Consider the following 13372-nt stretch of genomic DNA (forward strand, 5'->3'; position numbering starts at 1 on the left):
ACACGAAATTCAAAATAAGTGTGTAACTGTTCTTTTTGTTATGATTTTAGGTGTCTGGAGATTTAAAGAGCGAGTAAAAGTTACTAATATGTGTCTATGAAAAGTAATTATAAAATAATATGTTTATATTAGAATTTTAAAACCACAAACTTGTCTTGGCACACAGTACATGTCCAAGTAAGTAAAGTCCAAATAAGCAAACTGTATGGTTTTGCAATAACTTATTTCACACACAAAAAAGTGGGGAAGAAAGACAAAACCAGTGAACACAGAAATTATATTTCAGGCACAACACACAATGTCACATTATATAGATACCATAATACCAAGTCAGCCAGAAGAGAAAAATGTGAAGCAATTTCTAAATTAAAGAGACATAAGATAAGAAGCTGTATTAATTGGTAGTACATTTGAATACAGGAAAGGTAAGCCATGAGCTGTGTTTTGTTTTCTATTTTTTCATGTATTCCATTTGTCTTTTAAATTTTATACAAAAAACAAGATCAATTTTAAGTTTCTAAAATATTCATGGAACCACCAGTCGTTACATTCATTCTCAGTCTTTCCAGATTCTGAGTGTACATACTTTCCCATGACGCCGTTTCTCATTAACTAGAGTCCGAGAATGCGCAGGTGTATGAATAAACAAACAAACAAACAAACAAAAATAAATATACATAAAAACACGTGTGAAAACTGTGATTTCGAACACGGTTTATTTTACAGTTTTCAGAAGTTCGTTTCTGTTACAATTTCTGTAAACAATGCGATTTCTACAGTAGGTTGTATTTTTTTCTTTCATTTTTAATGTATTTTTTTCAATTCTTTTAACTGTTGATTGATTAAAATAAATACAAATAAGAATGTGTTGGCATTTACTTGAACAACGTAGCTTGAAAGTAAAAGTCCAGCACATATATATCAAGTAATAGGTCTATGAAATGGAAAAACATGGAAATGACTTATCAAAAGGAAAAGAGTAATGTTGAAAGGGAAAACCACTACACATTACATTTATACTGCATACACAAATGGTTTTGGATATTTCTTATTCATTTTATTAATACAGATTAGCACAAACCGACATACAACTTCCTTTGATGAGCTAGCAGAAGAAATCTGGAGCAGCTTCCCTTTCGGCTGGTGCTTGCAGTCTGCCACAAAACACTGCAATACACAGCTAACTAGCTTTAACTTCTATTAAATTATAGCACAAGCTCTTACTGTAGAAATCACATGAATTAAGTGTGCCCGAGCTGCCTCTCTCTCCTCTGTCCTAATTCTCCTCGACCTCTCTGCTGCCTTTGACACTGTTGATCACTCTATTCTACTATCATCTCTTGCTGACCCGGGGATCTCTGGCACTGCTCTGGCCTGGTTCTCCTCCTACCTCTCCAACCGCACTTACCAGGTAACCTGGCGTGGTGCAACCTCCACACCTCACCCTCTCTTAACTGGAGTCCCCCAAGGGTCAGTCTTGGGTCCTCTCCTGTTCTCTCTCTACACCCGCTCCCTGGGCCCCCTCATCGCATCCTATGGTTTCTCATACCATTTCTATGCTGATGATGCTCAGATTTTCCTCTCCTTCCCCACCTCTGACTCCTACCATCTCCTCCCGTATCTCTACCTGTCTGTCTGCTATTTCCTCCTGGATGCACTCGCATCACCTCAAACTCAACCTCTCTAAATCTGACCTCCTTTTCTTTCCCTCCTCCTCCTCCTCCCCCTCCTCTGATCTCTCTATCTCTGTTCCTCTGGAATCTACCACACTCTCTCCCTCTTCCTCCGCTAAGAACCTTGGAGTCACCCTGGACCCCTGCCTCTCTTATTCCCAGCACATCTCCACTCTGGCACGCACTTGCCGATTCTTCCTGAGCAACATCCGAAGAATCCGACCCTTCCTCACCAGCTATGCTACCCAGCTCCTGGTCCAGGCCCTTGTACTCTCCCGCCTAGACTACTGCAACTCCCTCCTGGCTGGCCTCCCTGCGTCCGCCACCTGTCCGCTCCAGCTCATCAAGAACTCTGCTGCCCACCTGGTGTTCTCTCTGCCTCGCTTCGCCCACGCTACTCCACTACTCCGCTCGCTCCACTGGCTCCCGATCACCGCTCGCATCCAGTTCAAGACTCTTGTACTAGCCTACAGATGCCTTGACCAGACTGCACCCAGCTACCTCCAGACCCTCATCTCTCCCTATACCCCCACTCGACCTCTCCGCTCTGCCTGCACTAGAAGACTGGCTCTACCTCCGCTACGCTCCCCTGCCTCCAGAGCCCGCTCCTTCTCCACCCTTGCTCCGCAGTGGTGGAATGACCTTCCTACAGATGTCAGGACTGCCCAGTCCCTGACCACATTCCGACGCCTCCTCAAGATCACCTCTTCAAACAGCACCTGTAGAACTCCTCTGTTTGTATCCTGGGACACTATCACCCTTCATGTAAATGTGCTTTATTTTGCTCTTATCTGCCCCCTATTTTACTGCATTTAATCATGTACTTCAGAATACTGTAATCTGCCAAGTGTTTAACCTGTAGTACTTTGTATTTAATCATATCCTCATGTAACTATCACTATTATCTGCTGTATTATTGAATTGTGGTTTGTCACACTTGTACTTTGCTTGAACAAAAGTTATTGTATTTCTTGCTCTTATTGTATTACTTGTATTGTAACACTTGAAATGTATTTGCTTACGATTGTAAGTCGCCCTGGATAAGGGCGTCTGCTAAGAAATAAATAATAATAATAATGTAGGACCCTGGAAGGGTACAGGTTATTAAACACAGATTGTATACAGTCTACTTAAGACTTTCAAAATATAATACTGTTGTAGCTCAATATTGCCAGAGCGAGAGGCACTCAGATCGATGAGTCAACGATACAGCTGGTTTGAGTGCGTAGGAGTACAAAGATTCAAAACAATTCGCATTAACGGGTTCAGATATTTCGTGTTCGATATACATTATGTTGTAAAATATAAAAAATATGCACAGTTAAATGAGTAAAGAATCAGTCTTTCTAACAAAACAACGGTCAATACAGCTAAAAGGAGGAATTTAAACTGATGCAATTTAAACAAATAGAAAATGGGTTCTCTCTCTCTCCAAACCTTTTTTTTGTTTAAATTATATTATATTCAAAAGAACAAAACAAAACCAATATTAATTAAAAAACATTACTTACATGTGTTACATCTATCAAATGCACAGTTTCAAATACATTGTTATATTAATTCAGGGATCAGTGCCACAAAACGGGAAATCCATTTATTGTTGTTTTTTTTTTTTTTTAATCCCCTTCTGTTGACAGATTACATAGATATCAATGATCTGCATAAAAGTGTACTGGTAAATTAAAGCCAATACATAACCCATTTACATGTATGCGTTCTCTGAATTCATATTGAAAAAAAATCCTTTTTAAATTGTGCTATACGTATTCACAGTCGCCATCTAGAGCATTCTGTTTGGTTTATTCTGGATGTTTGCTTTTTACTGCATCCAGTACCTCCATCCACAGTAAATCTGAATGGTTTTCATTTCAAATGGTGAAGCATTGAACTTGTGTTTTAGCGGTATGGCAATTTTGGTGTGGTCCTGTGGCTAAAGAAAAGGGCTTTTAACCAGGAGGTCCCCGGTTCAAATCCCACCTCAGCCACTGACTCATTGTGTGACCCTGAGCAAGTCACTTAACCTCCTTGTACTCCGTCTTTCAGGTGAGATGTAGTTGTAAGTGACTCTGCAGCGGATGCATAGTTCACACACCCTAGTTTCTGTAAGTCGCCTTGGATAAATAAACAAATATCATTATTTACATACCACAGTTTTCTCGTCCGGTTCCTCAAAATAATTCCAAATGTGACTCTGGCTTGTTCCTTTATTCAGAGATGCAATTTTATTAAAAATATACAACAAACATCTGAAAAAAATTCCTTTCTTACCCCGTGTGGACTTAATCATACCGAGCCCACTACAGCATGAACACACAGTGTACCAATGAAGCGCCAGATCAACCCAGAATAAAACCTGCCCCAGTGTCAATCTTTCTGTTACACCAATTAGAAAAACTACTTGGAGGCAACTGCCAAACCCCTTCCTTTTTATAATATCCGCCCTTACTGTGGCATCACAGAATTTGGAAACGCGACGGGCTGCTGTATATGATGATAAATTACTAAAATGAATACATTAAAAAATATGCGTTTGGTGAAATGTGTCACATGACTGGTCTAGCATATTATTCAATGTTTAATTACTTCTTTAGAGTTTATAGGTTTAAACTTCCCATCCCTAACATGTTCACTCCATTACTCTGTCATGTTGCAAATCCAAATTCTTACAAATGAACACACAAAGGAGGCAGTCTCTTTAGAGTGCAGGATGCCACTAGCCAGTGGAACTGCACTGCACTTCAGTGCTGAACCTTGCATTGTGGTAAGTGGTACTACAGTACGTGACACATGGGATGCTTATCAGTAGCGCCTGCAGGCACATTAAAGCTGCACGGTAGTACCATGTATGCTTTTAAAACATTTTTTTTTACATATTTAATAAGGTTATAACCATATCGGGTGATTTTGATCATCTATAATAGTTTCCTGTAAAACGTTACCATTTTAGACAAAAAAAGAAATCCTCTTTTTAACTTCCGTTTCAGCTTCCTCAGCTGAAAAGCTTGAAGATGCCATTTTTCACTCTCACAATGAAATAGCAGAAGTGTGTCTATTCAGAAAACAGCTTGCACATGGTGGCAAGCAGTCTGCAAGGTCTGCACAAGTTTACACTACAGCAGCCGTAATAAATGGGAACCAAAGCTGGCATTAAAAACGTTGCGTTCAACACGTCCGTGGGAGACTGATGCTTACTGATTAAAAGGTACGGCTCCAATTTAAACAAATAGAAAATGGGTTCTCTCTCTCTCCAAAGTTCATAACATTAAGTAAACATATCCGATTGCTCAAGTTGATTCTTAGTTTTGTAGCATTAGCAGCATGTTTGAATAAACGATGACTTACGAACAGGTTTGTAAATGATATAAACTTACTGCTTAGCAACTAACACACTAATGGAAATTGGAACATGTTTCAGTACTGATCCCTGATACACCCTGATGCATGACCTTTCTGTGTTAGATTACAAGGCCCTTTATATTGGAGTTCATGTTTCAGTACTGATCCCTGATACACCCTGAAGCATGACCTTTCTGTGTTAAATTCAAGGAAGCTGTTTTCAACATATGAGAGCTACTACATGCTCTCTTGATCTTCCTGGTTCCTGGTTCACTTTCCTCCGGTACAGTTCTCCATATCTGATGCTGAGAGACTAATGCATGCCATTATTTAATCTAAAATTGATTATTATAATGCACTTTTTTCTGGTCTCCCAAAATGTGTGGTATCCCGCTTGCAGCTTGTTCAGAATACCGCTGCTGAATTCTGACTAAAACCAGGAAAAGTGAACATATTACCTTAGTTTTGGCCTCCATTGGCCTTACACTGGCTCCCTGTGCAGTATAGAACTGAGTTTAAGATTTTGCTGTTAACTTACAAGGCCCAGAATGGATTAGCACCTAGTTATTTGCAGGAGTTACTGATTTTCTTATCTTAGTGGGTTTTAATGTAACTTTAAAATTGCTGTTTTTGTATTACGTGTATACTGTTATTTAAATATGTTATTTAAATGGTCTGATTGTGGCAATTGTATGTGTGACATGCTATACAAATGTATTGTGTTTTTTCTCTGCGATGTACTGTACAGTGCTTTGTGATACTTTTGTATAAAAAGCATTATATAAAATGCAATAAATAAATAAATGTAAATAATTAAATAAATATTTCTGCTTAATCTTACCAGGACCCCCTTCAAAATGAGACACCTGCCTCAACAGGCTCTGGTAAAACAAGGAAATAAATGTTAATGTAATGAAAGCCTGTGCTGATCCCCCTCCCTTTTGGACTCCTGTCTGTGAACATCCTTCTATCTGACATGGCCACGCTCCCTGGGGATACCCGACTGCTTTGTGTCACTCACCGCCTGCCTGCACCTGCAACTGCAACACCAAACTGGCAGGAGGTCAAAAACTTCACCAGAAGCAAAACTGTGAACCAGATAAAAGAACTCTCAGCATGGGAAACGTGCACGAGGTGACTGGAGATAGGCATGAGCGCTCGTTCTAGATACTGAGGCTGTCAGAGGTGACTGGAGATAGGCATGAGCGCTCGTTCTAGATACTGAGGCTGTCAGAGGTGACTGGAGATAGGCATGAGCGCTCGTTCTAGATACTGAGGCTGTCAGAGGTGACTGGAGATAGGCATGAGCGCTCGTTCTAGATACTGAGGCTGTCAGAGGTGACTGGATGGGCATGAGCACTCGTTCTAGATACTGAGGCTGTCAGAGGTCACTGGAGATGGGCATGAGCACTCGTTCTAGATACTGAGGCTGTCAGAGGTGTGCCCTCTTTTGAGGAGTGCCTATCCCTCTTTCAGACATGCTGTGTCTCAGCAGAATCATTGTAATGGATGGAATAGGAACCTATCTGTGTCCCACTATTCAACAGCCTCTTTCTCAAAGGGTTGCCACTCTGAATTAAACAAAACAAGGTTCTTGGGTTTCCAAACAAAGAAAAAAATGACACTATTTGTACCCGGAGACTGGGTTGCCCAGAGTACACAGATACTTCTGAACAGCTTTTACATGTTCAGGCCACTGGTATTTAGGTGATTAAAATAAACCCATCTTTATTTAGGTATCAAAAGAAACCCTTTCTCAAGGTCCCGGAACTCAACTTCATGTACATGGTTTTTAATATTAACATTAGGCAGGGGTCTAATTTTGACATTTACTCAAGGCTGAAATAATACCACGTGGTACCTACTGTATAACTCAGTACAGTACATGAATCAGTCCATGGTGATTTCTCACCCAAATAATCCTCCCACAACCTTACTGCTGCACGCCTGTAGCCAGGGCAATATCCACAAACTTACTGCTGCACGCCTGTTGCCAGGGCAATATCCACAACCTTACTGCTGCAAGCCTGTAGCCAGGGCAATATCCACAACCTTACTGCTGCAAGCCTGAAGCCAGGGCAATATCCACAACCTTACTGCTGCAAGCCTGTAGCCAGGGCAATATCCACAACCTTACTGCTGCAAGCCTGTAGCCAGGGCAATATCCACAACCTTACTGCTGCAAGCCTGTAGCCAGGGCAATATCCACAACCTTACTGCTGCAAGTCTGTAGCCAGGGCAATATCCACAACCTTACTGCTGCAAGCCTGTAGCCAGGGCAATATCCACAACCTTACTGCTGCAAGCCTGTAGCCAGGGCAATATCCACAACCTTACTGCTGCAAGTCTGTAGCCAGGGCAATATCCACAACCTTACTGCTGCAAGTCTGTAGCCAGGGCAATATCCACAACCTTACTGCTGCAAGCCTGTAGCCAGGGCAATATCCACAACCTTACTGCTGCAAGCCTGTAGCCATGGCAATATCCACAACCTTACTGCTGCAAGTCTGTAGCCAGGGCAATATCCACAACCTTACTGCTGCAAGCCTGTAGCCAGGGCAATATCCACAACCTTACTGCTGCAAGCCTGTAGCCAGGGCAATATCCACAACCTTACTGCTGCAAGCCTGAAGCCAGGGCAATATCCACAACCTTACTGCTGCAAGCCTGTAGCCAGGGCAATATCCAAAACCTTACTGCTGCAAGCCTGTAGCCAGGGCAATATCCACAAACTTACTGCTGCAAGCCTGTAGCCAGGGCAATATCCAGAACATTGCTCTAAACTGTATGTACAGAATGCACGACATACATTGCACATGCCGTACTACTGATTTATCAGTAGTAGTGTGGAGTAGTGGTTAGGGCTCTGGACTCTTGACCGGAGGGTCATGGGTTCAATCCCCGGTGGGGACACTGCTGCTGTACCCTTGAGCAAGGTACTTTACCTAGATTGCTCCAGTTAAAAACCCAACTGTATAAATGGGTAATTGTATGTAAAAATAATGTGATATCTTGTAAGTCGCCCTGGATAAGGACGTCTGCTAAGAAATAAATTATTTATTTATTTATTTATTATCAGACATTAACAGGTACAAAGATGGGACATGCAAGAACATTGCTGTTTAACTGTGCTTAAAATATGGGAATTCACAAAAGCGGAACATATGTTTAACAGCCTCTAGTGAAGTCAAACTGTAATTCAATTAGCGGCAGTTCTCATTGTAGCAAAGCATATCTCGATGTGTAGGGCTCTCAAATGACCAGGATGGAGAAGCTAGCTTTTCACTTCATTGACTGTGGAGCTCGGATGTCGCGCAACACCGCGACCACTACTGGCTCTACTAATATAGGAAGTTCCTGGTGTTTTTTTTGTTTGGGTTCTTTTTTTTTTTTTTTTAAATGATTGTTTCCATGCAACGAACAACTGCGGTTGTCAGAATGGACACAAAGAGAGTCTAGCAGCAATGAAAATGACCAGCACATTCTAAACCTAGCAGCATATGCACAGAGGTGCAGCCAAATGACAATGTCGCGATATGAATACATCGGCTGCGGAGCCAGAGACTAGCCCGAGCAGAAAGAATCGCAGGCCAACCCCGTCAACACTTCTCAGCACCCGAAGGAGGAAGTTACAGGAATGGGTTTTTAACAAAGACATACATAAATGCAACATATGCAACACAAAATAGTAAAGTATCCATCTTATAATTGCAGTACTACCCAGAATGTATACGGAAGCTAGATGTACAGTAATTTACCAATACGTGTGACTGTGCATCCTTTTTAAACGCAACTGCACCCTTTTTTAGCTGGCATCATAGCGTGTTTTACAATTAGCTTCCATTACTAAACTCATACAAAAATCCTGATAAGGTCCAGTTTATAGTTAAAAAGTTTGTGTAGCACGATCACAAGCAGCTATTCAAATCAAAATACTGGTAACCCAGCCCGGCAAGATACATCAACATTATACACTGCATAGCGTAGGCGACCATATCACTCAGCATAGCGACCCTAACAGCGGAGTTATGCAGCGGTGCAGAAAAGACGACTCTGTTCAAACTGAACGGCAACGATTCTGTGTGCACTCACCTTGTATTGCCTTTTGGAAGCTGCGTTGTAATTCCTTTCCTTCGGGTGTAGATACAGTAAATACCAACTCCGTGTTCAAGATGCTCTGGGTAGCTAGTCCATTAATGAACACAACGGCTGCAGTGGGTAATGAACAATTAATATTTGTAATTACAAAATATATTATCTGTCTTCAGAAAGCGATCCACAGTATTGCAGAAACAAAGAAGAAATTCGATTTTTTTTTTAGATACAATGTTCTCTCAGCGATTCCGAATGGTATTTATAATTAATCTCCAGCGGTAATGAATAATAAACAACGTGCCGCAAGCTCCCAGTGCAGCACCGAGTCAGAAAGGAGCTGCTCTGTGTTGCTCTCCACAGATACAGTTGTATCTCGCAGTTATCCAGTTATATTGTTAAAAATAAAATATCGTCCCCACGCAGACTAACCTCTACTCTCTTTGCAAGCACAGGCCTCCAACAAGAGGAAATGGTCCCTCCGTGAGACAGCTTGAGTGCGCATGCGCCTCCGCGGAGCCGCGCACTGTGGGAAGAGAAGGGAGCGCGCACAGAGGGGAGGACGGGCTTTTTCCCGACGCCAAAGCCAGTAGTGCCCTCTGGTGGAGTGCGAGTGCAGAGACACGACTTCACACACACATTTTCATTATTTTTTTTGTAATATTAACTGTTTTATTGTCGTGTCCAAGAAATTCAGACTTGCTCTCTATTTTCCGATAATCACATCTTAAGGTTAGAACAGTAAGGATCCTTTCCCCAAATCTGTCTATTACAAGACGGTTCAGTTTGACCCAGCTCAGGCAATGTGCTAACTCTAGCATCTCCAACCCAAGCCCGTACCGGCCTCATTCACATGGATTGCAAAGAGATTTTCTTCTGCCGCTGCCTGTGAATGTTGATTTGTTCTGTAAAATACTGAAATACGTATCTTCAGTCTAGCTGAACTGATATCACAGCTACAAGATCATTAGTCGCAAACACATATACAGTTTCCTGCAATTAAAGCATGAATTAACAGACCTATTGTTAACTGTGGTTGCAATAGTCATTACTTTATGGAATGTCTGCTGTTGCAGTGCAAGTAAAAGTTTCTTAAACAAAACAAGTGTAAAGAAGTAATTAAACATGATGCCTATGGCCTGTGCAGTGTGTGTATTACAGCATGATGTCTATGCAGTGTGTGTATTACAGCATGATGTCTATGCAGTGTGTGTATTACAGCATGGTGTCTATGCAGTGTGTGTATTACAACATGATGTCTATGCAGTGTGTGTATTACAGCATGGTGTCTATGCACTGTGTGTATTACAGCATGGTGTCTATGCAGTGTGTGTATTACAGCATGGTGTCTATGCACTGTGTGTATTACAGCATGGTGTCTATGCAGTGTGTGTATTACAGCATGGTGTCTATGCAGTGTGTGTATTACAGCATGGTGTCTATGCAGTGTGTGTATTACAACATGATGTCTATGCAGTGTGTGTATTACAGCATGATGTCAATGCACTGTGTGTATTACAGCATGGTGTCTATGCAGTGTGTGTATTACAGCATGGTGTCTATGCAGTGTGTGTATTACAGCATGATGTCTATGCAGTGTGTGTATTACAGCATGGTGTCTATGCACTGTGTGTATTACAGCATGGTGTCTATGCAGTGTGTGTATTACAGCATGGTGTCTATGCACTGTGTGTATTACAGCATGGTGTCTATGCAGTGTGTGTATTACAGCATGGTGTCTATGCAGTGTGTGTATTACAGCATGATGTCTATGCAGTGTGTGTATTACAGCATGGTGTCTATGCAGTGTGTGTATTACAACATGATGTCTATGCAGTGTGTGTATTACAGCATGGTGTCTATGCAGTGTGTGTATTACAGCATGGTGTCTATGCACTGTGTGTATTACAGCATGGTGTCTATGCAGTGTGTGTATTATAGCATGATGTCTATGCAGTGTGTGTATTACAGCATGGTGTCTATGCACTGTGTGTATTACAGCATGGTGTCTATGCACTGTGTGTATTACAGCATGATGTCAATGCACTGTGTGTATTACAGCATGATGTCTATGCAGTGTGTGTATTACAGCATGGTGTCTATTCACTGTGTGTATTACAGCATGGTGTCTATGCACTGTGTGTATTACAGCATGGTGTCTATGCACTGTGTGTATTACAGCATGGTGTCTATGCAGTGTGTGTATTACAGCATGATGTCTATGCAATGTGTGTATTACAGCATGGTGTCTATGCAGTGTGTGTATTACAGCATGGTGTCTATGCACTGTGTGTATTACAGTATTCAGTTATGGCGCTAGAGCTGAACACACTCCAGACTTCCCCACTGTAAATGTTGTGGTTCACCTCCTCCCCCCCCCCCCCCCCCCCTTGTGGCAGTATGAGGAATTGCACATTATTTCTGTTGAAAGGTAATATTAAGTACAATCCTTTGGGGTCTCATGATGTAAACAATAGCAGATCTTTGAACTACTCTGTTGCTGATCACTTCCAGCTATAAGAGGGAAGGCTGCAGGAGTCTACTTAAAGTCTTCCACTCTTGCTGTGGCTCCAAGATAGGAGGGAGAGCAGATCAGCACGCTTGTGCAGCCAGTGGGATTGCCACAGGGGTCTTTGGGCAGAGCCTAGCAGCTGTCTACAAGGAGGGCACTCTGCCTAAAGCTCTGATGATGAGTAACTGGAAATCGTTTGGCTCTTAGATCTCTGCTATGAATTATGTATACCCTCTGGAACAATATGCCTCGCTAGAATCAATGCATGCCTTCTAGAGGGATGTAGTATTAATGTACTTAAACACTCTGCTAGATCGGCACCCTGATGCCCACTGAACCCTTCCACAGTCAGCATCTTTCAGGCGTCAGCCAGTGCTTGGGTCTGCAGGAAGCTGAGGGAGCGGATCAGTGCAGGAAAGGAGATTCCCATCCTGCAGGAGGACATCACTGTGGCAGCCGTGCTAGTCAAGAACACACAGCTTAGCGCTAAGTAGCTTCAAATGTCATTGTATTTATTTTTACTGCCTTACATTTCAAGAGGTTTACAAATGACCCTGTGGTTCCGTTGTGCAATAATATTTTCTCTTTGTGTCAAATCAATCTGGCATTTCTGTGGCTGTAGAACCCTAGCTGCCTCTCCGGTTGAATAAGTCCTGAGTCCTAAGAAATCACATGATGATGTGACTTTTCACCTCTGCTGGTCCCACCTTCGTTGTACTAAGATTACAAAAAGGGCCAGCGGAGAATGTGTTTGGAAATAATTTGGAATCAGGAAATACTCAAAAGGAGCAGGCAGCAGAGCATCTACAGGTTGAGATAACACCAGGTGGATTCTGATAGAGAACAAATACTGAAATTTAACATTGGAGCAACTTAAACAGAGAAAACATTAGGTAATTATCATAACCCTGGTTCCCTGAAATAGAAATGCAACCATTACAGAATGGGATCTATCTCTTATAGCCCGAATTACCTTAGCACTTTTATCAAAACTGCTCCTTTAAGAGCCCCATTGTCTCCACCCCCAGGAGATAAATACGAATGACACATAAGGCTCAGCACCATTTTCTCTTCAGGCCTGCTGCGTTGGAGTGAATGCAGCGACCTTGAAGGTTAACGGTTACGTTTCTATTTCAGGGAACCATGGTTATGGTACTATCCCAACGTTCCCTTTCAAGTACGAAATGTAACCATTACAGAATGGGATAGAATACCCAAGCCATAACCATTACCTAATGGGATACAATACCCAAGCCATTGCAAGTCAAGGACTTGCAACTCCGGCAGATGTACTAAGAAGGTAGATAAACTGCTTTCAGCATTCTGACTGAGGACCGAAGAGGATCCACAGTACAGTGAGGGAGACCGCTCATGCAGTATATATGCTGCAAAGTTACTCTGAGTAACTTCAGCATTTAACACCTAAAGTCTAAAAAAGGTGTCTGACTAACTACCCCAGGACTTAAGTGAAACATAATAAACCAGGGTTCATAAACCATAAACCAGGGTTCTGCTGATCTACGACACTCAGCCGGTAGAACCTGGTAAAGTAGGAGGCGTGGCCCAGGAGGTTGAAAGGCCTCTTGTGGAGTGACCAGTGACGTTTTCTGGTCGTATGCAATCCTGACCGTGTCTGCAATCAACCTCGACAGCCGCTGTTTAGACAGGGCTTGTCCGTGGAACTTAGACCCGAAGCAAATAAACAATTCCTCTGATTGCCGCCCACTCTGGGTGCGGTCACCATAATATGCCAGAGCCC

General features: G+C 42.2%; 1 protein-coding gene across 1 annotated transcript in view; it reads right to left on the reverse strand.

The window, feature by feature from the left end:
* Positions 1-9652, reverse strand: part of csk (C-terminal Src kinase) — an 82108-nt gene extending 72456 nt beyond the window's left edge. The window contains exons 1-2 of the mRNA XM_058998386.1: positions 9534-9652; positions 9102-9218 (exon numbers count right to left, since the gene is read on the reverse strand). The gene's annotated coding sequence lies outside the window, so the exon portion shown is untranslated. The remainder of the gene's footprint in view (positions 1-9101; positions 9219-9533) is intronic.
* Between the last annotated feature and the right edge of the window lie 3720 nt (positions 9653-13372).

The sequence above is a fragment of the Acipenser ruthenus genome, chromosome 24, assembly GCF_902713425.1.
Source record: "Acipenser ruthenus chromosome 24, fAciRut3.2 maternal haplotype, whole genome shotgun sequence".
NCBI classification, from domain to species: Eukaryota; Metazoa; Chordata; class Actinopteri; order Acipenseriformes; family Acipenseridae; genus Acipenser; species Acipenser ruthenus.